The 27,004-nt window shown below is 43.5% G+C and overlaps 1 protein-coding gene and 1 long non-coding RNA gene across 3 annotated transcripts in view; one reads left to right on the forward strand and one right to left on the reverse strand.

Annotated features, from left to right (window-relative positions):
- The window catches only part of Pip5k1b (phosphatidylinositol-4-phosphate 5-kinase type 1 beta), a 260,298-nt gene that overhangs the window by 215,421 nt on the left and 17,873 nt on the right, over positions 1-27,004 (forward strand). The window lies entirely within an intron of this gene.
- LOC114618366 lies at positions 10,724-18,042 on the reverse strand. Its single transcript, XR_003710951.1, has 3 exons — positions 17,946-18,042; positions 11,120-11,290; positions 10,724-10,774 (listed from the first exon to the last, which is right to left on the reverse strand). It is a non-coding gene; the product is annotated as an uncharacterized LOC114618366 (long non-coding RNA).

Below are 27,004 nucleotides of genomic sequence, written 5' to 3' on the forward strand. Positions count from 1 at the left end.
TCTCTCTCTCTCTCTCTCTCTCTCTCTCTCTCTCTCTCTCTCTCTCTCTCTCTCTCTCTGTCTGGAGGTGAGGGTTATGCACATGTGTATGTGCATATCTGTCTTGCTTTCCCAGTCAGGGATCCACCTGTCTTTGCCTCCCCAGTGCTAGGAATCTGAACTTAGGTCCTTGTGCTTTCCTGGCAAGCACTTTACCAACTGGGCCGCCTCCCCAGCTCCAGAAGTACATATTTAAAGTCTCTACTATGTGATCTCAGGTTAGAGCCTGCAGCTCACAGGATTACAAAGACACGTCATCAGCAACCTGCTTTACAAACAAATCGTAGGTGTGCAAGTTCTGAATTTCTGGTGCTTGAATTTTTCTTTTCTACTAAAAAATCTGTTCTTCTAAAGAAGATATAAACTGAGTGCTAACAACTAGAGAGGCAAATAGGCTTTATCTTCAAACTAAGAGCAATTCAACTTATGCTGTGAAATAAGTTATGGACATGAATATTCATTCATTCCCTCCATGATTCCCTGTGCAGTTGGAAGCGGAGCTTGGGCTCTGATTATGCATATAGATTGAAAGCTCTCTTCCCTGAAATGCATCTCTGCTCCCCCATCACAGAAGCCCTTGCGGGCATCTCTGTGGTTGCTAGTCTCATTTTGCCTGTGTTTTACTGGTGGCTATCTCTAAGCTGGTCCACTATAAAGACATGGAGTTTTATGACAAGAGCAGATACCATAGGAGAAGCAACTGGCTATACTGGCAGGCCAGCTGGCGAAACCTTCTTAACTGATGAGTCCAGCAGCTAGATCTCAGGCTGATTTGGAAGATCTGACAGCAGTACTGAGCCCTCTTCTTCCTGCCGAGTATTGTCAACCTAGGAGCTACTGAGCTGATTCCTGTAGCCATGAGCATCTTTTCCCAAACTGCTTACCACTCAGATTAATGCCATGCCAGAAGAGCCAGCCATGCTAAAGTAGGTGAGAGACCCCTTATCTTATGCTGTGAGGAGATACCATAACCAAGACAACTCTTCTAAAAGAAAACATTTAATTGGGGCTGGCTTACAGTTTCAGAAGCTCAGTCCACTATCGTTATGGCTGGAAGCATGACAGTGTTCAGGCAGACCTGGTGCTGAAGGAGCTGAGAATTCTACATCTTGATCCACAGGCAGCAGAAAGAGACTGTGTACCAGACTGGGCATAGCTTGAGCATATATGAGACCTCAAAGCCTGCCTCTATAGTAACACACTTCCTCCAACAAGGCTATACCTACTTCAACAAAGCCATAGCTCTTAATAATACCACTCCCTATGAACCAAGCATTCAAATACAAAAGTCTATGGAGACCATACCCATTCAAACCACCACACCCTACTTTAGAATAGTCTAAAAGATCAGGAAATGGCTATACAGAGTTCTGGTGGCTTAGTAAGTCTGCTAGTAAGTCCAGTTGGAGCACAGATACCAGGGTCTAAGCCTCCTGTTCTTTCTCTGCACCACCCTTGCAGCAAGGCCTACAAAGACTTTTGGCCTTCTTGTGTGCTGTAGGGAGCATTGATTGACTACCTTTTTTCCTCACACCAGCTCGGACTCTGGCTCTGTGCTACCCTGCTTTGCTACATAATAACTAAAAAACCTGTAATGAACAAAGTGGCAGGCTTACTTTAGCATCTACCTATGCTGTTCTATAGGTCATTGGCTACTTTTTATTAAAAACATTGTTCTGAGCCGTTTTTTTCTATCATGGTTCCAGTCCCATTTCAAATCATCAATAACTATATAATAAAACACTCTTTAAAGTATGTCATATTAATTTGAATTCACAAGGAAACTGCCATGGCACTTCTTTATTTTCCACCTTCTCTGGGTAGACTTGAAACTGCTACTCTGCCCATTGAGAAGTGACTCTTGGTAGGAAACCTGTTTGGTTTAGAAAGACTTGTAGCTGTGCTCAGTGGTAGCATGTTGTGGATGGCTCTGTGCTGGCTGCATTTTGATGTTAATTTCTGCTCTCCTGGAAGGGACTGCGAACACTGAGTGAGTCATATACTCAAGTGACTTCTTGTGAACCAATCCCCTCATGAATAAAAGAGCCAATCACTGGGCGAGTAGGAAGGAGTTCCGGGTTGGATAGGAGAAGAGAGAAAGAGGGAAGAGAAAGGGGGTCTTTTTCAGACGGGATAGCAATAGGGCAAGATGTAGCTACTAGTGTCTCCCAGCTTATGGCGAGTCCACAAGGATTCGCCACTGGACGATTTAGATTTAATATGGTTTACAAGATTAGCATTCTCGTTGTTGCACCCAGAGATTGTGTTACCATTGTTTCTTTTTTTTTGTTTTGTTTTTTGAGACAGGGTTTCTCTGTGTATCCCTGGCTGTCCTGGAACTCACTCTGTAGACCAGGCTGGCCTCGAACTCAGAAATCCGCCTGCCTCTGCCTCCCAAGTGCTGGGATTAAAGGTGTGCGCCACCACCTCCCGGCTACCATTGTTTCTGAACTAAGTTTGTGTGGTGTTTTTCTTCTCATGGAGATCGACTGGGTTCAAGAGAGAAAGGTAAGACGGCAAAACATGGGTTTGTCTGATGTGCACCCAAAAGGCCATGGGGTTTTGAAGCATGGGGCTAGGATGGTAGCACCCACCAGTGAGAACCTAGCGAGCTGGGTGGAGAGATTTTGGAGCTACTGAGTCAGAAAGTCTGCCGAGATGGGAACATCCCGCTGGAGCCATGTGGCCCGCCGGTGCTGGGCATAGTGCTGAAACATGCAGATCATTTTTAATATTTCCCGCATCAGTAGCAGAATTCAGGGGAACTCTGCCGGGTGCCAGGATGTGCTGGGATTCTAGATCTTTCCCTAACCCTGTATGGACAGAACATACTAAAGTGTTTCTGTGTTTGTCTACGTGCTGGACCCAGACCCCAATCCAGGACTGTTCAGCCCCCTCAGGTGATACCCTGTGGATGCTAGATTTTCAGTCTGGCCTCTCCAGACTTTTTCAGCTTTTCTGCTTCTTCCTCTGGTGTCTTCAGCCTTGCAGATAGTCTTGCTTACTCCCCTGCCTCAGGTATTTATCTTGCTTTTTCATCATAATAAATCACCACTTAGAACTTTCAGCCCTCAAACTGTCCCTTCTGGCCATGGAACACCAGGCAACTGATTCACTTTTGTGTGGCACGGTTTTCCCATCTCTAAGAGGTCCCCATTTATAATAAGTAAATTGTACATGGCCCCAAAGGGTTGCTCCAAAGAGGAACAGAAATAATGATCGGAAAGCAATGATCATGCCTCCTGGAGCATCCCACCGTGAAATCGTTTGTTACCATAAATTACCAAGAGCTTTGAGGTGTGAACACCTTAGACTTCCTCCCACCTTCCCTGAAGGAGGCAAAGTGTAATTGTTTTGGTAGAAAGCGTCAGAGGGTGCTTTGCTACTCAGAGACCAGTCAAGAAAACACAAAACCCAATTTGGAATTTTAAAGTGAGTGGATTTTCAGGGTGCAGGAAGGCTAGAAGGCTAGGGAGGGAGAGGTGGCAGAAATCCAAGGAATTCCCATAGGAACCAGCTCCCACAGTGTCCCTGCTACCTGGGACCTGCAGCCATCTTTCAAGCACGGTCAGTGAAGGATGAAGCCAGCTGAGATAGCAGCAGGAACAGAGCCAATACTAGAGATGCTATACACATAAGGAAGGAGAATAATGAGGGCAAAGGAAGCCAGGGCCTTCTGTCCTCACCTCCTCATCTATGTCCCGCCACGTCTCAACTGTCAGGACCTGGCAAAGAAAAATCTTTGGTACAGGCTGCCCTAGTAAGGAGTCCTTAGAGTTACAAAGTACAATGCAGAACAAATAACAAAACAAAAGTAGCAACAACAAAAGCAACAACAACAACAAAAAAGATGGATTCATGTAACATTTTTTAAAAAGAAGAAAGATGAGGAGGTGGGGAGAGAATTGCAGGAATCAAAGCCTTTTACAAAGGAGAGCGTACACAAGAAGAGAAGTCCACTTCAACTCCTACAAAACGAACCCGGAGCCTGTTTATTAACATGTCGATGTAATCGTTGTATGTAAAGTAGCTGCAATTTTTCTAATGATCTGTGCAATTAGACACTGCAGTATTTACCAAAGTGTCTGGCTTTCCCAGGTGCTGTGCCAAAGTGAATGCTGGTTATAAATACCCTCTTGGCTAATTCCAGGTCCATGGAATAGACAAAGCACTGTTTTAGCTCAAGACTTCATCAGGGAGGCCTGATGGGCCCCAAGGAACCCAGGTGAGACTGCAGGGCAGTATTGTAGGGAGAAGAGCTGCCAGGCACATTCTAGCTTCTGAACCTAAGAACCTAACCTGTCCCATCAGCTGACTGTGACTCAGACTGGAGCACGCGCTCATGAACAAGAAAATAAAATGTCCCTAATATCTTCCGAGAAAGTAGATCACCAAATGGAAGTTCACATTCCCATGATCCTGAAGTAAAGCCTTTTCAAGAATATCTGTTACGAAGAGGACTTCGGTGTCCATGCTGGAGCTACTAAGGGTTCTGAGAGAGGCCTCATGTGTCGCTCCAGGTGTAGCTGCGGCATGCAGAGCACATCAGACCCTGACCAAAGTTTCATGATGTGCCTGTTAGTTTTGCTTCTCCTGTGTCCCCAGAAAGCTAAAGGAGGATCATAGATTTCTGTCACGTCTTCTGCACCTGGATTTTACCAGACGGCTGCATTTTTTTCTTTTCATTTTTATAAACTATAGAACTGCTTCTGAAGTGATTGGGTTTTCAAATGTTCCTTCATGGTTTCTGAATGGGCAGAAAAGTGAAGTGAATTTTTCAGATACATGACATTTTATGAATAGTTTAGGGTTCAGAGGTAATTTGAAAATACTTCTCTCTTTTTTAAAGGGATTGGTGCATGGTATTGTTTCTAGGTCCCTTTCTCATCTATTAGTAAGATTCTTTTCATGGGTCAAAAGTGTTGCCAGAAAGGAGAAAGAGTGGGTGGTAATTTTGTTGACCAGACTTTAGAGAGATGGAGACAGATCAGTAGCTAAGAGTGCCTATTGCTCTTGTAGAAGGCCCAGTTCCCAGCACAATTTCAGCTCCAGGGCCTGACACCCTTGGCCTTTCTGGGCACCTGCACTCACATGTATTGTACTGCACACAGACACACACATACAAGTCATTAAAAATAACACCTTCTTGCCAGATGTGGTGACACACACCTTAAATCCCAGCCTTTGGGAGACACAGATAAGCAGATCTCTACGAGTTCCCAATGAGCTGCATAGGCAATTCCAGGTCATCCAGCCATCCAGGGCTATCCAGTGAGACCTTGTCTTTAAAAAAATAAAGCATGCTTTGTTTTCTCTTTTTTTTTTTTTTGTCTTTCAAATCTTGGCACTAAAAAAGTATATCATGGGCCAAGGTAGGCTAATCTCTGGATTGAAGGACAACCTGGTTTACATACTAAGTTCTAGGCCAGCCTTGGCTACATAATGTCTCACAAAAAAAAAAAAAAAAAAAAGTTCTTTTTATTTTCCTTGACTGCCAGGGAAATGTGTTGCTGTGGATGTATCTCTGACAGCTCTCCTATTGTCTGGCCTCCTTCTCTGACCTTCTAGAAAAATGCTTCTTCTTGTGCTTAGGTTCTGCATCTAGGTACCTGCCTGTCCAAAAGGGGGCATTATGGGCTTCTTATACAGATGGGACGGGGGATGGAGTGAATGTAGCAAAGCATAAACTCTATGATGTAGTTGTGGTACATCCAGGCTCCTTCGGGGATTTAGTGCATGATATGTTATCTGAAATACAAAACATAACAAAATGCCTGTGTTTGCAGATTATGTTAAGAACAGAACCTTGGTCCCTTGATTCAGGTTTAGTTGCAAAAATACTAAGTGACTACCAAGTTTGTGTCCCAGCTCAGGACCAAAATGTTTTTCTGCTCCCCAGTTGCCCTTGACTGTCCTTCATCTGAAGTCCTTGGTTGTAGCTAAACAGAGAAATTCTTTAATCCCCTTGGGTTTCACTGCCTCTTTTGTTCAATGTGAGGGTTACTTTGGGCCTTCTGGGCCCTAGAAACCCCGCTCTTGGTCCTGGCGTTTTGAATCTATTTGGCTAGTCTACCTGACAGTTGGCTGGATCCTTTGCGGAAGCTGAGAGTATACATGTTAACTTCCTACCCTGCACAGTTCCTGATCATGTGGTCTTTCAGAGGGCAGCAGCAGACCAGGGTAATCCCTGCCATTCCAGCTGCCCCCAGTACCTTAGCTTCTCTTTGACGTGGTCCCCAGTGGCCTGCTTGTCATATTCCCTTAATGTATGTAGTTCTTATGTCCTGCAGTAGTGAGTGATGAATGTCTGAGCTTGCACTCCATGGTGAGTGAATTCTTGTTACCTGTCCAACCACTTCCCCTCCATCCAGGGGCTTCCAGTGCCGGATATTGCCTGAAGACTGAGTTAAATTTGGTTTCTCTGACAAATATACAGGAAGAGGAACCAACATAATTTCTCCCAACATAAGAATAAAGTAGATCCATTTCCTGTTTAGTCTTACTGCTATCTGTGGGGTGAACTACACAAATGTCTTCTTGGTTTAGATGACTAGTTGATCACTGGGTTAGGGGGCTGGGAAGAGGGGTGGAATGCCTGCCACCCAGAGTCACTAACTTCAGAGATCTGTCCCAGCCTGGCCTCTGTAAGCCAAATGCACCCACAATCCCTGCCTACTTTGGGTTTTTATTCATGGGAGGATCCAGAGACTTAAATAAACTCAATATAGAATGGAAGGTGGTGATAAACTCCCAGTCTAAAGTAATAGTAACCAATTAACTGTCTGCTTTCTATGATAAGAAAAGATAAAATATGTAAATGATAGAAAAAAGCTCATTATCTTTCTGCCCCATGTTGAAAGGGAGTGTTTGGAATGTCACAGAAGAATTAAAACAATTGGGACTTATTTATTCAAAAAATAGTTTGACTAAAATGGAAATGTCTACCCCGATTGCTACTTGGGAAAAGATGGTGATGTTTCTCTTTTCTTTTTCACATCAAGCCTTAAGAATGTTTCTGAGTATTTAAGCATTTAATCTGCAAGAAGCCATTTTCTCTTTTATTATCTGTGGGTGCATCTGGATTGGTGCCTATATAGACAACTGTTGTTACCGGATGTTATAGACAACTGTTGTTACTGGATGTTGTCTGTCTTGCAACTGAGTGGGTGGAGAGTAGGCAGCATTCTGGGACCTGGTCTAATCTTATTTGGGAAGTGAAATATTAACATGTTTACTGTTGTTGTGCCCACTCCCAGTAGAAAACTCACTCTAATCCCAGAGCTTTGGAAATGGAAGGAAACCTTTGACATCATGTCATTTATCAATTCTTTGATTTATTTCTTTTTGTATCAAACTTATGAGCAGACACGAGTATACACACATACACACACAAACTTGTACACACACAAAAATGTGCAGTGTTCAGCAGTCAGATGGCTCTATAAAATTTACAAGCAGAAAGAACAGGGCGCTGCCCACCTCCTCAGATGCTGTGTCTTCAGCTCTTTGGGTTAATTGCTCCCTAGTTCTGTCTGTGTCACTAAGAAGCATGTGTAGGCTGCTGTTTCTGCATCTTTCTTTTGTGCATTAGCTGATAACATCTCCCTGTAGAAAGTGAATTTATCTGTCTTCTCTTAGCCCCACGCCTTCCTCATCCATGAATTCTCCCTGCCTCCGTGGACACCCTTCCTGCCTTCCTATCTTGTAGAATATTCCTGTCATGATTATGCTCTCTGGTCAATTTTGAGTATTTGTCATAACATTGCAAATGCCATATTATACATGCTGATATCTGAAAGGGATTGGAATTCCAGATACCAAAATCTATGGACACTCTTATATACATCCCTTGTATGAAATGCAGTGTTTGCATACTGCCTGTGCACACCCTTCTGTATACTTTATATCATCCCTGGGGTACATATGAAATCTGACAGGATGTAAATTCTGTATAAATAGCTCTTTCACTGCATTGCTTATAAAATAAAGATGGGGGTTATGATGAATTTTTTTTTCTAAAAATTTTCAAACCTGTCAGTTGGGTCTAAGGTTTCCACATCTGCAGAACATAGAACCTACTATGCTGTTGTTGTTTGGGGGTTTTGTAGTTGTTGTTGTTGTTGGTGGTGGTGGTGGTGGTGGAAGTGGTGGTGGTGGTTTTTTATCTCCCATCTCCCAAATAAGCAATTGTACAGTTTGCTTTGTTATTTGTTTAATCTTACACAAGGAGGCAAGTATTTGCTCTACCACTGAGGCGCATTCTTAGTCCTGGTTTATTGATTTTTAATATATTTGTCTTTATTGAACCTCAAGCTCTCTACATTGTCCTGTCATTGGCTATGGAAGTTTTCTCAGAGCCTCTGACCTGTCCCAGTCTGGACTAGTGGCTTCTATGGCCATTACTTTGGGACCTTCTTTCTCCATCCTTCTGAATACCCTAGGCACCTCTCATCTGCAGTATATCCCCCAACCCCCCTACCCCACCCCCACCCCCGCGCGCTGACACCTGGTTTTCCTGGATAGCCTAGTCTTTCATTCTATCCATGCACACTCACTTTGCTTTCCCACCAGTGTGTCAGGTTTCCTGAGGTATTGCCTTCTGTGCTGGCTTGTTCTCATTTGATGTGCTGAGCAGTCAGAAGCTCTCTTCAGTCTGCACACCAGTGGTTTTAGAGAAAGGACTGCAGGGGGAGGGTGGTCCCTGACATTTTTTCTTTCATTTCCCTCAGTTTCTCTCTCTCTTTTTTTTTTTTTTTGGTTTTTCGAGACAGGGTTTCTCTGTGTAGTCCTGGCTGTCCTGGGACTCACTCTGTAGACCAGGCTGGCCTCGAACTCAGAAATCCACCTGCCTCTGCCTCCCGAGTGCTGGGATTAAAGGCGTGCCCCACCACCACTCGGCTCCCCACAGTTTCTCTTATGCATGTAGGAATCTTCTAGATTTGTCCTCCAATTTTATTTACATTGTATCCTAATTTCCACTCGTCTTTCTCCCACTATGTCAGAAAGATTTACTCAGCTTTATCTTCTAATCTATCCACTGAGTTGTTAATTTCCATCCCCATGTGTCTTAGTTAGGGTTTGTATTCCTGAACAAAACATCATGACCAAGAAGCAAGTTGGGGAGGAAAGGGTTTATTCAGCTTAGACTTCCGCATTGCTGTTCATCACCAGAGAAAGTCAGTACAGGAATTCACACAGGGCAGGAACTAGGAGGAAGGAGCTGATGCAAAGGCCATGGGGGTTTGGGGGGGGGGTGCTGGTTAGTGGATTACTTCCCTTGGCTTGCTCAGCTTGCTTTCTTATAGAACCTAGGACTACCAGCCCAGGGATGGTACCACCCACAATGGGCCCGCCCACCCTTGATCACTAATTGAGGAAATGCCTTACAGCTAGATCTCATGGAGACATTTCCTCAAGGGCGGCTCCTTTCTCTGTGATAACTCCAGCTTATGTCAAGTTGACACACAAAACAGGCCGTACACCATGTTTTCTAAGGATGTTTTCTTTTTTCCTCTGAGGTTCCATGGTGTAGGAACTGTGCCTTTGTGGCTGTGACTTTTTGCTTCTCTTTTCTCTCTGAATAGATTAGACCAAGTGCCAAAGTATAAAGACTGCATATCCCTAATAGTAGCACTTGGAGTCTTTGCCACAATTGATAATATTTCTTAAATACCTAAATACATTTGAGGTACTTAAGCTTGAGTGAAGTGGGACAGGACCCCAAAATGGAAACGTCACCGTATAAACATTGTGTTTCAAGAAAGTGTGTTCTTGTTGCTTGCCTCTAACAGTGCTTGTAGCTATTATGTCTGACTTTTCCGGCACACACAGCCCAGGGGCTGAGAAATAGAACAGTCCCCATCTTGCTTGGTTGTCATTCATTGCGTGCATCATCCTGTAATTGAAACAGTCTTTAAAATTCATGTCTTTGCCTTCATGACCAGAAATGGCTCATAATAAACAAGGAATTCAGAGAAAAGCTCTCCGTAGGAACTGTGACAAGCACGGAATGGGATATTTTGTTGAAAAGCACACAGCCTTGATGGAACTTGAGCCAACACAGGCAGTTGGCTGCCTGGGAGCTAGCTACAGATGCAAGTTTTTCTATGGCTGAGAGATGCTGTGAGCTTACTCTTTCTATAGCACTTATTAACGTTTATAAAGCCGCTGTATTGATATGGAAGATAAATTTTCAACCTGTCAGTTATGATTACCAGTAAATAACGTTCAGTTTTCAAATTCTCGTTTAGGATAATCCTAAAACACACCTATTAGGTGCCAACTGTATATCACACACTCTGCCTAAACCTTTACACACATTATTTTATTTAATAGATCTGTTATCTCTGTAAGGTATGTGTTCTAGATGTAGAAAAGAAGTCGAAACACACATGATAGAAACATAGATAAAAATCAATTCTTACCAAGAACATTGCACACCCAAACCTAACACCATGTGAAAAAAATCATAAGTTATATGAAATGAATTCATACATACTGATGAAACTTTTATCCTCTCAAATCTATGATTATTCAGTCACAATAAATATACACTCAGGGGTGTCATGTGGGAGTGCTTCTGTTTTGATCTGATGAGATGTCCTCACCATGCTTCAGAAAATGCACCGAAGATTCACAAGACGAGTATGAGTTCAGTGGCAAGAAGCACAGCCAGAGTGAGGTGGTGGGTTCTAGTTTTGGGCCAGGCTAGCTGCTCATCTGTGTGGGGCAGAGGCTGTAGGAGACATTGGATGAACCGTCACTATACTACTTAGCCTTACAAAGGCTCTCAGCCAGGCAACAAGAAAGTAGGCCTTAAACTGGATCTCCCAGTGATGAGGCCTGCTGGCCAGGCACAGGAGATGTGGGTGGTCTTGGCATGGTGGAAACGAGGCACAGGAAATCTTGGGGAGGTGGGAAGTCCAAGACAGCTGAAGCCCTGAGGGTCATTCACCAGTGGTGTCAGGAGTCCCTCTCCTCTGTATGCCCCAAAGGACAGTACAAACCTCATGTCCCATGAATGTCATGACATGTAAAGAGACACTGAGGGACCCTGGCTCGATCTGTATTAGTCACTTACTTGATGAAGTTGAGAGATAGAGGTCAGCCCACTGACATCTTCAAAGATCCAGGGTATTCCCGTCATTCTGTTCTGCTCTCCTTCACATTTTGATTTTTTTGCTATTTTGTTACCCCATCATCACAAGATGGCTGCCATGGCTTCAGATGTTATGTCTTCCCTCCGTGTACCCTTGAAGGAAGAAAATGGAGCAAAGGAAAAAGAGGGTGTGAGGGTTGGTGAGAGAGTAAGTGACCTTCCTACTTGTATGACCTTGTATGTTTTCTGAAATGCCACAATGCTGTGTTTTCGAGTAGCACATCTAGAGTTTCCAGTGCCTCAGTTCAAGTTGAGGGACTATTAGCCATGCCAAAGGCTCTGCCTATGGAGTAGCAACATTGCCAAACAGGAAGGTGTGAAGACCCAGGATGTTAGAGGTGCTGGTGGCAGTGGTTGTTGTTGCTGCTATTGCTGTTGTTGTTGCTGCTGTTGTTGTTGCTGTTGTTGTTGTTGTTGGAAACAGGGTCTCCCTATGTGTAGATGAGGCTGGCCTTGAACTCACAGAGACCCGCCTGCCTCTTCCTCCCAAGTGCTGGGATTTAAGGTGTCTGACACCACACAGGGCTGGTTTTGTTTTGTTTTATTGAAGCAAGCTTTGTGTGCCTTATGTTTAGAGCACACCAGCTATAGTACTACCCATAAGTCTCTGCCCTCAGACTAAAGGCCTACTCAGTGGAGTCATTTTGATACTGTACATCCTACAGATTGAATATCTTGCAGATCTTGGAGACATTTCAATGTTACCCGAATTCATTTTAACTGGGAGTTATCCAAACACCACTTAGGATTTTATGGCTTTGAATCATATAATTAGGTACCAGTAGTTTGCCTCTTTCCTCCTAATTGACAGTTAATAGTGTGTGAAGCCTCGTGGGTATGTGGGTGCACATATACATTTGTGTTCATGAGGGCAACCTCAGATACCGTTTTTCCTCAGGTACCATCCACCTTGTTCTTTGAGTCAGGGTCTCTTTCACTGGGACCTGAGGCTCACCAAGTAGGCTAAGCTGGCTAGCTGCCAGGACCCAGGGATTCTCCTGTCTCCACATCCCCAGTGCTGGGATTGTAACAGTGCAGGACGGGTCTGTGAATCAAACTCAGTCCCCATGCTTGTGTGACAAGATGCTTTACCAACTAATCGGTCTCTGTAGCCCAGGACATGAATACTATATTTCTTTACATCAGCTGGGCTCTCGGCATGTTTGTGAGACATCTCAAGGATTGTCAGAGAGAGCCAGTTGTGTCGCGTTTTGCAAACATTAAACCGAACATTGCCATAACCCAAATGTCTCACACTGCAAATTTTAAAAAGACGAAGGGGTTTCTGGTTCCAGTAACATTGACTTTGGAAATTTAAAATGACCTTCCGAGATTTATTTTTTCTCAACTCAGAATTGATAACAAAACAAAGTATTCTTTTTATTGAGCTGCTCTGACTCCAGAAAAATCTTCACGGTACTGAGGGGAGAAAGCAAGCAAAATCATTAGCTTGATCGATTAATAATCCTTAGAATGTTTCATTATAGTCATCTCAGTATCCACGTGGTGACAAAACGAAAAGAAAACCGCTCTGGTACAGGATCTCTCCCTGACATCCTGGAAAGGGTTGGGTTCTATTAATAGAGATAACCGTGAACTGGCTTCATATAAGAAATAAGGCTGGCCAGGTCTGTAATCGCAGCACCTGGAGTGCAAAAAGATCAGCAACTCTGAGGCCTGGTCTGCATGGCAAGTTCCCGGCCAGCCAGGGTTACATAGTGAGACCCTGTCTCAAAAACCAGAGAGAACGGGTGGGAGGGGAAGTAGGAAGTGGACTTATTTGTGAATTAATTTTCTTTTAATTTTTTAATATTTTTGAGGATTTCACGTATGAATACTGTACTTTCATCCTTTCCACCCCTCCAGTGCCCCCACTACCCTCTCAAATTCAGGCCTTCCTCTTTAGTTGTTATTGGTGTGTGTGTGTGTGTGTGTGTGTGTGTGTATGTGTGTGTGTATAGACACGCGCAACCTGATGATACTGAGTTTTGTGACTGTGCACATGTGTTTAATGCTGAACCACTTGGGATTGGATCACTTATCAGAAGCTCCTCCCTGAATACTGAGTCTCACAGCAGCCAATGAGAGAGCTTGTAGCTCTCCATCCAGAGGTGGACCCTTGTGAGATGTCCCCCATTCTTGTTGACATATCACCCTTCGTTGCCTTTGGGAAGATCTTGTTTCAGCAGCTCCATTGTCAAGATTGCAAGGGTGCCGCTTCCCTGTTGTGTATAGAAAGCTCTAGCCAGCAGCAGTGTCCTGGTCTTATGTCTCTTACAATACCTCCCCTCCCCCCTTCTCCCCACAGTGTTCCCTAGCTAGGCCTTAGGTGTAAGGGCTGTGTTGTAGGTGTATCGAGTAGAGTTGGGCACCCCATGGTCACCTTCTCTCTGCATTTTAACCAGTTGGGATCTTTGTAACAGAGTCTGTGTTACAAAGGGGAAAAAAAAAAAAGCTTCTTTGATGAGGAGTGAGAACTCCCCTTATTGGTGAATATAAGGACAAGTATTTAGAGTACACTTTTAAGTTATATTGGTTCATTTTCTGATTATGAAAATTGTTTAACTACTTTAGAATATAGGTGAAACCAGTTATTCTTAATTCTACTACCCTATTATTTTATTTTTTTAGTATTATTATTGTATGTATGAAGCAGGGGGTGGGCACACTTGCCATGTCACAGGTGTGGAGGTCAGAGGACAACTTTATGGAGTTGATTTTTCTTCTGCACTTTAATGTGAGTTCCAGAGAACACACTCAGATTGTTAGGCCTTCTCAATAAGTATTTACCTGGTAAGCCAGCTCTCCAACATCGCTGTTTCCTTAATATAATACCTAGTGTCTAACTGAACCCCAGACAGCTTCCCTGTCATGTATAGAAAACACTAGCCAGCAGCAGGTGTCCTGGTCCTCTGTCTCTTACAGTTGTTGTAACCAACAACTTATTCTACAAACCACTAACCATATGTTCCCAGCCTTCATATCTTCGCCAAAGGCTGCCACCTTTTGAGTATGATTTTCTTTTTAGCAATTTTCTTTCCTACTCCATAAACAAAATTATCTTGCCACTAGGGACTGAGGAGGGATGAATAGTGTCTGGGCAAGCAGGGTTTGTCCTCCAGTTTCCACAGGCGTGGGCCACTTTGGATGAGGACAGCCCCCTCATTATCCCTACCTCCATAACAATCAGCTTATCTCTTCTGTGCTCTACTAGAACCGTGTCATCATTTTGGTCGTCCTTACTATGTCACAAATGCCACTCACAACTCTGCCCTGTTGTAAGGCCTCGCTACTTTGCCTTGTATTCTACCACCCCTGCCCCCGAAAGAGGTTCTGTTCTATTCTTAGTTGTCTTATCTCAAGCTTCCCATCATGCCTGTGTGGCTCAAATAGACTGTATCAGGTTCATACCCTGGAACGCTTCTCCTAGAGACTTCTGGACTACTCCAGTCTGCTCCTTGTACCTGGTACCTGTCAATTCTGAGGACATCATTCACATCTACTCTGGGTTTCCCATCTTCTCTGAAGTCGACTCTGTTACGTCATGGTTTTTGTATTTTCCTCTTAACTTTTCCTTGACTTTTACGGAGCCCATCCTCCAGTCACTTTTTGAGATAGAGCTCATAGGAAGTCTTGAGATTCTGTATATCTGAAAGGTCTTTATGCAAAGCTAACTCATATGTACTGGATTAGCAGGGCCTTGAGTCTTATTGGGGGTAGTTTTCCTTAAGGCCTTTGAGAGCATTATTGTACTATGTTCAGGCTACCTGGCCTGATAAGGGGTTTGAAGTTACTGTTTCCTGATCTTATACGTGTGGTCTACTTTCTCTCCCTCTTAAAGCTTAGAGACCTTCTCTGTTTTCTGATAAAGTGCATGGAGTTGTTAGGCTTATTGTCACCCAAAGTAAAGTACACTGTCCCTTTCCAGTCTACCCACAGGACCTCCAGGGTGAGACGTTTCTATTTTTTCTTTTTTGTCTGACTTGGCTTTTGTAGTCAGCAATCTTGTTGATGTCCTCATGTCTGTTTTTTTCTCTTCTCTCATTATGATCGTGTTGGAAAATGCCAAGCTCTGACCTTGCTTCTTTTGATTGATCCTACCTGTCATCTTATCTTTGTTAAGTGTATCTATTGTTAAGTGTATTTACTGTTAAGTGTATCTATTGTTAAGTGTGTCTATTGCTAAGTGTATCTATTGTTAAGTGTGTCTATTGTTAAGTATATCTATTGTTAAGTGTATCTATTGTTAAATATATCTATTGCTAAGTGTATCTATTGTTAAGTGTATCTATTGTTAAGTGTAATAACCTTGATTTCTTATGCAGCCTGTCACTGAGTCAGTCCTGCTACCATATTTCACTTTCCAAGACCTCTCTTGTCCCAGTTATTTCCTTGTTTAGGTGCCTTCTTTTATTTCAGATGTTGAATAACTCCACTGAGGATCTAAGCAATACTGGGGTGTGGGGTTGGAGGTGCATTTCTTTCTCCCTTATAATCTTACCACTTTCCAGTTAGCTTTTTTTCCCCCTGTATTGTCCCCTCTCTTACAATAGTGCCTTTTCTTAGGTTTCTAAAATACTTAGTTGTCAGCTGAGGCTTAAAAGTGTGCCACTGTAAATCTGCAGAGACAGAGTGTAAATTGGCTGTTACCTAGTGCTAAAAAAGGGCTTGGGAAAAACAAAGTGATTGCTAATGAGCACAGTCATCTCAAGTGACAAAGAAAACATTGTTAAATTGATTGTGTGGTTGTCACACAACTCTGGGTATACTGAAAAACACTGAATCCTGTGCTTTAAGTGAATCAATTGTTTGGTATGTGTATAATATTTCAATAAAGCTAGCAAACAAAAAGTGGGACACAGGGAGCCTGGGGCTGGGGCTTGGGAGCCTGGGGCTGGGGCTTGGGAGCCTGGAGCTGGGGCTTGTTATTTGTAGATTTGCTCTGGGGTAATTCACCAGAGCTACTAGTGTTAGGAGCCTCTCAGGTCACATTTGGCTTCAAGAGTTTGTCAGATTCCCCAAAAGAGACTCCTTAGTCTCTCAGCCTGCAAGATAAAGGCTGGTTTTATGAGCTAACCCCACCTCATCCCCATGTTTGTTCCTAACCTACGCCATGACCGGTGCTTTGTAATCCAAAGGCTTTCTGTTCTACCCACTCCTGAGACTAAGACTTGAAAGAAAAAAAATACAGTTGAGAAAAGACAGTTCCACAGTAAAGAGGATTCTGGGAGCTGCTCTGCCTTCTTAACTAGACTTTTAGCCAGAGGCACCTGTCTTAACTGCCTCCCTCTCCCCAACTGAATGCACTTTCCCTCTTACTTCTGACTTGTTAAAGGGCTCTATGGATCAAAATAGAGAAAATGAAGTGAGCAGGGAAACATGTATCAAAAATAAAGAATTTGCCTTCTCTAGTTCCTCTGACCCATTATGTTATATACTGCTGAGAGTCTGTTTTCATTTAAAATTCTGATTTGGGGGGTTAGGGGAAACAGAATAAGCATTTATTTCTGGACAAGTTATTCTTCTAGTTGTAGAATCAAAAAGGTCGAAACATATTCCTCCCCTTCCAAAGGTAGAAAGAATTCTTTTCATGTATAGGCAGAAAGACCTGTCTTGTCTGAATCCAGAGACCTAGTTAAGTTCATTGAAGCATAAGGTTTACCATTGGCTCTTTTGAGATTTAAAACAGATAATAAAAATAAAAGCTGAAACACCTGGCCAAGTGGGGAAGCATCCCCGAGGATGGCCAAGGTTGAAGTTCTAGATTCTTACTGCCTCGTAAAGACACAGATTACATTTCTGTGATAGAGAAAGGAAAGGCTTGCTGTTTTGTTTGCACGTTCTCCTCACGTGACTCTTTGGTCTTAAAGGAGCTATTCAGTTCATCTACACTGAATGTAGGGTGCAGAGGATTCAAATGATGGGGGACAGGAGCCGACCGCTATCCTCTGGGATACTCGCTTGACCAGGCAGCTAACTTGCTTCCTGTTCCTGTTGCCAGTGCGTAGGATTACGCCACACATTGTACTTCTTAAAGAGGTAGCAGGTGAATCACCAAGAGAGAGAAAGCCAGTCATTGTTTGACGTGCCCTTCTGCCACGTGTACTGGCACATCTAAGACAATGCCGAATTACCTTGTGACTAAAACATTTCAGAGTCTTAAGATGTTAGTCATGACTGACGTCTCCAAGATTGCCTGTCTCTCAAGCCTTGCAATTCTTTTTTCCAATCTAAATGTTGAAGAAAGAAAAATTGACTTTTATTTTCCATGCTGTGGATTGATTCTGGGGCCTCCTGTGTGCTGTGCACAGCTGGACCACTAAACTCTACTACAAGCTCCAGAAATGGCCCCGCATATATACGTCATATACAATGACGCATGTCCCTGTGCCCTTCCCAGAATATCACAGCCATTCAAAACTCACTCCATGATGTGAAAAGTCTCACGAGAAATAAAAATGAGACCCCTTGCTCAAAGACTGTTAACAAGAGCATCGTGATTCCATTTGATTATCTCAGAATTCTGAACATTAAGACAAGAAGATCATGATTTCTAGCCCAGCCTGTGCTACAGAGTATATCTGGGGCTAGCTACGTAGCAAAACACACACACACACAAGGCAGGACATTAAACTAAGCTGGGACAATTGCACCGGTCACATGATCTTTACTACAAGATCATCAGGGATAACTTACGAAGTCCATTCCTAAAACTCCCCCTCTCAAATCCTGGAATTCGGTCACAAACCTGGCACCCTTCATACAGTAGTCCCTCCCCCTGGGGGTTTCCTCCCAGGGTGTTGAGCACGTTGTGGCAGAAATTTCAGGTAGTTTCTTCCTGCTCTGACAGTAGCTTTCAGTGGGTCAGTTCTTCAAGCCAAATTAAATTAAAACTTGAGACCTGATCCGCAAGGGAGAAAAAAAAACTTAAATAAAAATGCATCTTATGTTTTTAAGCTCCTGGCAGTCAGTAGACCTACCAATCCCCCCATGTATGCGCGTGCGCGCGCGCAAACACACACACACACACACTCACACAGAGATCACGCACACACATCTCGTTTTTTTTAACTCAGTTCATCTGAGCACCTGCTACTCATTTTAGAAGGAAATTAAATCAATAACGTTTGGGGGTTTTTTCCCTTCCCCATTGGCAGTCTTTAAACCTCTCTTTTTCAAGAGTGCTATATATTCAGGCATGTGCACGTGCCCTTTAGCTTGTTTATTTTGAATTTCAAGTCTGATAGACACTTAAAAATTCATGTATCTCCACCCTCATCCGTGGAGGCCCTTTCCACTTACACGATGAATGGACTAAAATTCTCCTAGGAGTTTCCAAAATAATTTAAAATGCCATTAAGAGATGTCAAGGCCCCCTAAGGGAGGGAAAGGGCTAATGTTTATTTATCATAAGTAAACATCCTATCTTGCTTTCTCAGAACAGTGCCTGTATTGATACCTTGAACTTTGAATAAATTGGCATCTGTTCTGTGGTTGCCTTGCTGCGAAGGCTACTCCCTTGAGTTTGTCTCCAAACAAGCCAAGCCTGACTTGGGTCTAACCTGACTCTGTGTGCAGTCCAGGAAGCTGCTGAGGCTCTGTGTGAATAAAAGCTAAAAGCTCCTTCCTCCCAAGGGCAAAGAATCAGAAACCAGACATTGGAGTTACAAAGGAGGGCTTGTCCTAGTAAGACAGATGTTAGTGGTATGGCTAAGAAAGAAATGGGCAGCTTCAAAGAGGCTCCACTTCCCGGTAGAGCTAAGGGACCTGGGAAAAGAAATAGCCTATTGCTTTTTAAACTAGAATATCCTTGAGTTTCACTGTGGCCTTGCCTCTCAAGGAGTCTCTTGAGTCAGTCCTCACAGTAAACACAGAGGAGAAGAAAGTGTCTGTTTCACATACAATAATGCCTCTTCACTCTGCTCATCAGCGGAGCAAAGCCAGCCCATCAAGCACGAAGCCTTAAAGGGGTCTGGACTGGAAGCTTCCCCCACCCCTAACAAACTGGGCCTCCTTTGTAGGCTGCACCACTTTTCAAAGATTTTGGTTTGCTCATTCAGTAATTAACCAGCTGTGTCACTTAACATCCATGGGCCCCAGTCTCCTCATCTGCTAGAGATTAAGGGTAGCCATCACAAAAAAAAAAAAAAAAAAAGTTACTGCAGTAGTGGGCACGGTGGTTCACACCTACAGTTGGAGCTACAAGAGACTGAGGTAAAAGGCTCGTGTGAGCCCAGGAGTTCAGGACAAGCCTGAGTGGCAATAGTGAGCCCTTCATTGCTAAAATGGGACTGAGAAAGGAAAGCCAAGTCTGATGGCTCCCACCTGATAGATGGGGCTAAGGTAAGAGGCTCAGGCCAGGAGTTCAGGATAAGCCTGGGACTTATAATAAGCCTGTAATGAGACCCCATGGCTAAAGAGAAAATGAAAGATCACTTCTTTGCCTTTTGTCTGATATCAAGGGTGAGAAAAGACGGGGAGCCAGGCCCAATGGCTCACACCTATACCCCTAGCACTCAGGAGACTGGAGCAAAAGAGTTATTGTGAGTCTGAGGCTAAACTGGATTACAGAATAAGATCTTGGCTCAAGAAGAAGGAAAAGTGGGGGGAGAGGAAGAGGAGGAGGGGGGAAGAGGAGAAGGAAGAAGAATCGAAGGAGAATAGTTAGTAATAATCGGGGAGATGTCTCAGTTATAAAAGTGTCCATCACACAAACATAAGTATCTGAGTTCTGATCCCCAGAACCCACAGAAAATTCGGGACACACCTGCATGTATATGTCACTTCGATGCTAAGGAACAGAAACAAGTAGATCCCTGAGGCTTACACAGCTAGCCAGCATAGCCAGATCAATTAACTTAAGGTTTAGTAATGGGTCCTATCTTAAAAAAAGAAATACAAATACAAATAAAATGGAGAGTGGTGGAGGAAAATACCTTCTGGCCTCAAACACATATCCACACAAACACATGCATTCACTGTGTGCAACAAAAAGGAGGGAAAAAAGGGGGCGGTAGTTAATGTAAGGAAAACTTCTATGCCAATGAACAGGATGAGACAACCTAGACTAGAATGTTCCAGCAGTAGCCAGTTTTTAGCCATGCTACATACTGGGTACTATGCCCATTAGCGGGGTCAAAGGACGCCTACAACTCTTGCTAGTCCCCAAAAGTGGACACCTCCACATTCTTTCTACATCACCTGTGACTTCCAACCGAGAAGCGTTCTCATCCCTGGTCCAGCTTGGCAGGCACTGTTATGTCGTTTCAAAGTATAAGGTGCAGATGTGGGAAAGGGATGTTGAGTGTGCAGTGGTCCCCAGAGGCTCGTGTGTGTGAACACTTGGGTGCCAGTTGATGGTGCTGTGGTGAAGTTGCAGAGCTGTGGCAGGTGGTGACCATCTGGAGGAAGTAGATGTTGGTGGGTGGACCTTGACATTTATAACCCACTCCCACTTCCTGTCCCAGCTCTGCTCCCTGATCTTGAAAGACATAGCATGCTTGGCCACAAGCTCCCAGCTCCAAACAAGGAGCCCAGCTTGTGGTGCATTCTCCCACCATGAAACCATGAAGCAAAACAACTCCTGCCTTAGGCAGCTTTTTATCAGGTGTTCTGTTACAGCAGTGACAACAGTGACCACTGCAGCACCCCTGCAAAACCTGATGCCGGGTACAGTCTGGTACAGTCTACTTCAGACAGCATAGTTCTACACCCAACTCTTTCACAAACTAAGAACAGTTTAGGAAACTTGTTTGCAAACCCCTAGCGTAACAAGAGGGGTAGAAATCCTCTCCTGTAAGTGATTTGCATACACATGCAATTTCTCTCTCTCTCTCTCTCTCTCTCTCTCTCTCTCTCTCTCTCTCTCTCCCCTCCCGTCCCCTCCCCCCTCTCTCTCTCTCATTCTTTTTCTCTCTCTTTCTCTCTCTCTCCCTCCCTCCCTCCCTGTCACACACACTTAAGATTAAAATAAATATAATTTTAAAGTTAGTTAAGTATTCAGAGAGCAAAACATTGGGCACAGAGGGCAAAGGTGCCAGCTGAAGGAGCTCTCTCTGGCTTAACTGAAACAATCTAAGCAATAAAACAGCATAGGTTGAGTTGTGGACACCCCTCCCCAATTTAAAAAGTCCAATAGAATATGTGGATGTGAATCTGTGGTTTAAAAAATGAGGGCAGAGAAAGGAAGCTCCCACGCAGGAACACTGCAGGTGGTCTATACAGATACTCTGTCTGCTATAGGGAAGACAAACATGGTCCCTTATACCCAGACTGCAGGCTGTACTCAGCAGCATCCCACCAAGTAACTAAGTGTAGGAAGAAGGAAGAGGACTTTATGGTCTTGGAGCTTCATATACTGCCTTGGCAAAGCCATAGAGTCTAACGTCACAGTGACCACAGACTGACCAGATGTGAGGACAGAAGTTGGCCTTTGTAGTTTTCCTCTCAACAACTCACAATCACTGCCTATCCAAGAGGAAAACATAGCCCAACCCAACTGAAGGACATTCGGTGCTGCATAGTATCCTGAACGGGACAGAAAAGGCACGTTAGGGAAAACTGAATGTGTGTGGAGTTTGTTTTTTAAAAGGAGTTGACAGCTCTTGTGTGGAGTGGCATCATGAGACCCTCCACTGGGAACCACAGCCATGCTGTCCTGGATCATTATGTCATACCATGAATATTAGGCAGCCATGCTTTAAAACAGCCTCCTGGGGGCCAAGGAGATGGCTCGGTGGGTAAAGGCAGTTGCCACCAAGCCAGCTAACCTGCTTTCTACACTGGGGACCGACATAGTGGTGGGAGAGGACCAACTCTAGAAGGGGTACCTGACTGTACACACACTAAATAAGTTTCAAATAATTTTGTTTTCAAATTGCCTCTTGACACTATCTGTGATTGTACATGCCTTTAGTTCCAGCACAGAGGCAGACCCAGGCAGATCTCTGTGTTCAAGGTCAGTCTGGTCTACATAACAAGTAGTAGGTTACATAGTGAGACCCTGTCTTTAAAAAAGAAAAAAGAAAAAAAAAAGCTGGGAATGGTGGTACACACCTTTAATCCCAGGCAAACAGATCTCTGAGTTCAAGGCCAGCTTGGTCTGCAGAGTGAGTTCCAAAAGATATAGATAGATAGATAGATAGATAGATAGATAGATAGATAGATAGATAGATAATTTTTTAAAAACCTGCTACTTGAAACTTGAAATAATGGGAAATTGAATAAACCAACTGTTTACATAGGGGACAAATAAGTCACCTGATGAATGCTGTGAGTCCTTTTGCAGACGGCTCAACTGTTTAGTGAGTGGCATGGATTATATTTTAACCTGCTTTAGAATCCTAAACCTTATACACTTAGCTATGTCCAGCTTCATAACAGAAACTTCCTAACTTCCAGAACTTGAGATGAGATCAAAGAATTTTTTTTTTTGTATGTGTGCCAAGTGTCAGAAAAAGTCCTGCTTCTCTCTAACTGCCCCTCCTGGGCACACACCTGCTGTGATGTCAGCAATAAAATGTATTCTCAGATGGCTGTGACACACGCATAGCATCTCCTGATTAGTTTCCTTGCTTCTCTAACAAATGATATTTTAGTTCATTCTGTTTAGCCTTAGCATTAAAGTACATCCTGGGGGGGGGGGGGGGTCAGTGTTAGGAGCTCAGGAGGGAGGGATCCTCCCCAACCCCACCCTCACCACAGCTCTCACTCCATGAGACCTTAACAGTGAGGTCTGGGGGCCTCAGTCTCAGTCTCCCTAAAATTGTTGTCCATTCAAAACAGCAACAGGCAAGGTTACCATGACATCCCAAGGTTCACTGGATATGCCGGCATTATAAAGTTACCAGTCAGGACTGGGCTTGAAGCCCGAGTCTTTGCACACAATTCTTTGTTGCTTCTTGTGTATAACCCTTATGATAACACCTACCCTGACAGATTGTTAAAAATTGTAAATTTGATTTGATAGTGAATGTAAAGTGTCAGGCTTAGAAACTCCGGGACAGGAGGTTAGCGTTCCGGGGGTGGGAATGGGGGGGTGGCAGTTGCTGTTCTTTAGTCTTAGCTGTAGTATGCTTAGGACTGTAGGATTTTTTAAAAATTAAACAATGCTAGAAAGAGGGAAATGTATTGGAGAGAGAGAGAGAGAGAGAGAGCAAACATAGAATCAGAGTTTTAAAACAAGCCGTGTATAAGAAATTGCTGGAATGCAGACCAGTGCTCGGCAGCCGATCCACTGGGGCCAGCACACCTGGCTGCTTGGCAGGTCAGCATTCTCAGATCTTTGCACCTGAGTACACCTGCACTTTGCACCCAGTCCCTTCCTGGAATGGCTTTATGGTCTGCAGGAAGGAACAGCCTTGTTCTCAGAAGGAAACAAACTTCAATTGGAAGATGGATAATAGGTGTCTGAATGAAGGTCAGATGTACATTTGCAAAGAAACAGAATCAACATTTTATTCAGAACAAGTAAGGATTTGCCATTGGAAATCTGGGAGAGTATCTTAGTGGATATTCAAGGAAATGGCAGGAAGAACACACTCATGCGACTCCTGAGGCTCATAGGACATAAAACTCATCTGGTACTAGAGGCTGATTTTCTTGTTTTCAGGAAACAACAATAACTAAAATTAGGAAACTTAGCTTCATACAGTGGCACACACTTTTAATCCCAGCACATGGGAGGCAGTGGTAGGTGGATCTCCGTGAGTTCAAGGCCAGCCTAGTCTACAAACTGAGTTCTAAGACAGCCACGGCCACACAGAGAAACCCTGTTGGGGGTGTGGAGGGGGACTTTGATGAATAAAAGAGGCTTTACTTACTCCACACAATAGAGACAGATAGAGGTGGGATCAACCTGGAGTGCAGAAAGGCGTCTGTCAATCTGTTCCTGTGCCGTTAGAAATGCTTCCAACTCTCAGAAATCATTAACCAGCCACCTAAGCCGCTTGAAGGAACATGTGTTTCCCCGGAATTGTTGTTTTCCTCTGGATCCGTGTCATGTAGAATTACAGCTAGGGTTAATTACAAGTTGTCAAGGCCAGGCCGTGTGCCAAGTCTTCTAAATGCGTATCCATTATGTGCTTGTAGCAAGGCTGGCCTAAGCTCTCGTGATTACCACAGGCACTGGGTTGCTCTTGGCAATCGGCGGAGCGTCCTAGACAGCAATATTGCACCAAGGGGAACTATTTGAGATCATCCTTCCCTCAACAGGGAGGAAGTGTCTCGAAGACAAAGTAGGTCGTTAACGCAAAGACAGATGAGTTCTTATTCATCAAAATGCCACGGGGTTTACTTCCTCAGATCGGTTGTGTTCTGTGTGTAAAGACAAATTTTTAAACTTTGAGTTTTTTAGAGCTGAAGGGGGAAAAAAAAACCAAGCTGTGGCTTTTAAAAGATCAGAATGTTGTCAGTGAGTTTTGTTCACTGAGCCGTATTCTTAGCACCTGTTACTAAATCCTGTGTGAGCCTACGGATGTGGTGTCCCTTGTCACTGTTCTGGAGTCCCATCAGGATCTTCGGCTCCCTCGCCAGTATGCCCCTGTTCCATTGTTTTGCCCATAGCTGCAGTTATTCCAATGGAAGCAGCAATTTCAACAGCCTGTAGTAAAATTGACCCTGAAGTTTCCTTCTGCCTTTCCTGCCATGGTGTGCTGACTCTCTCTTCTCCTGACTTAGGAGATTCAACTGTCATTTGTTTCAATATGACAGCTGTTAAGCTCTGTTATTAATCCTTAAATGACATGAACTTTCATTTGATGGATTATGATGTTTTTAGAAAGTAGCCCTCAAAATTGATCTCCTGCTAAGTTTCTACGTTACTTTGGAGATTATGTGTCTGTGTCTATATAGTAGAAATAGTGTCATTGTGAGCCACTCTGCCTTTCTTCCTAGCATTCAGTGACATCACACTGAAAGATTAAATTTAAAATTCTGTGACAATTGATAAGCACTCTGAAGCCAGAGCCAGGTTTATTGTCTCGTTGATTATCTGCTGTTTTAACTGGGAAGTACACTGTGGCTGTGCCTGTTTCATTTTCAATGTCACATACAAATGGAGGAAATAATCTTCTAGTATTGGAAAACTATTCTCCCATGCATCAACAAAAGCACTCATATCATTGGCAAATGGGTAGAGCTCTCTGAAAGTCATTTATCTTACTTTTGTCTTATTAATGTAAAGTAAAATACCAACCAGCATCTTGTCATAACTGTACATTCATCCATGGCAGGCATGATCAGACACAAAAACAAAAGTTCTACAGAGTATTCACAGCACTCTGACAGTTAAGTGGCCCTTCTAGTAAAACTGTTGTGTATATTACTATTAATAATTTGTATAATATAAATTTATAATATATTTATATATAGATAACATGATATATACAAATATATGACTATAACTGTTGTCGAATTTGCTATTTATAATTCACTGCATGATCCTTTTTAGCAAAACCTCTATATGATAATGCTAACAATAGCTATTATGAATTGATCACAAGTGGCAGATATTGTAAGAGTTCACTTCACTGGATCTTCACAGATGTTCTTATAGGAGGCGATGAAGATGCTAAACCCAGGGACTTCTAACACTAGGTGGAAAAAAAGCCATTTCTTACTGGATCTTATTAGCAGGAGGCATGGCAGATACTTGGACTTAAGTAATTCATATCAACCCTGTGCTGATAAAAAGGATGTCCTAGTCAGCTTTCCATTACTTCAGCAAAATACCTTAGAAGGAAAAAAGATGGGGCTGGAGAGATGGTTCAGTGGTTAAGAGCATTTCAATGTCTCTAGAGGACCCAAGTTCAGTTCTGAGAACCCATGTCATGGGGCGCCTAATCCCCTGTAACTTTCACACCAGGAAAGCCAATGCCGGTCCTCTACAGCCACCTGTACTCATGTGCACATACCTCCATCCACGTACAAACATCTATGTGTGATTAAAAACAATACAAATAATTTTTTTAATAGAAAAAGTACCCAAGATGAGTCAATCCCATTGTTCTGGCTCTCTGGTGGGCTTGACAGATGGCAAAGACAAAGAGCACGTGACAGAGTTAAGGCCCTCCCCGGAAACAAAAAAAACAAAGAACCTGGGTCTAACTGTTCTCTTTAATGGTATGCTCCAAAAGAACTGAGGACCTCACACTGGGTTCCACCTTCTAAAGGTTCCACCACTTCCCAGCGCCATTCTGGGAACCAGACTCTGGACACATGGGCCTTCTGGAAGCATCCATCCAAACCGCAGCAAAGGGTGACTTTATCCCCTTCTCTGTGGACATATGACTCCCAGTGATGGAGTAATGGCCTGTGTCCAGCTAAATAGCCCTGTAGATGGGCACCCGGGAAGCAAGCTTCTGAAATACTTCTCTCTTTTTTTAAATTTATTTATTTCTATTTATATGAGTACACTGTAGCTGTCTTCAGACACACCAGAAGAGGGCATAGGATCCCACTATAGATAGTTATGAGCCACCATGCAGTTGCTGGGAATTGAACTCAGGACCTCTGGAAGAGCAGTGATTGCTTTTAACTGCTGAGCCATCTCTCCAGCCCCTGAGATACTTCTTAACCAACTCATCTGTGATGAGACAGCCTCACTGAAGACATGCTATTCTGGAGCCTCAGGGTGGATATTTTTAGAGCATCTGGATTAGTTGCCAGCAAGTTATTTCATGCAAATGGGGCTTAAGCACATGTGTCAATGATAGGCAGTTATTAAACAACTGGTGTTTAGATCAGATTCAGAAACAGAGACCCAAATGCTCCTCGGAGTAGGTAGAGTACATGAGCATAGGAGGTAAT

This window comes from Grammomys surdaster, unplaced genomic scaffold (genome assembly GCF_004785775.1).
Source record: "Grammomys surdaster isolate TR1022 unplaced genomic scaffold, NIH_TR_1.0 141, whole genome shotgun sequence".
Classification (NCBI taxonomy): Eukaryota; Metazoa; Chordata; class Mammalia; order Rodentia; family Muridae; genus Grammomys; species Grammomys surdaster.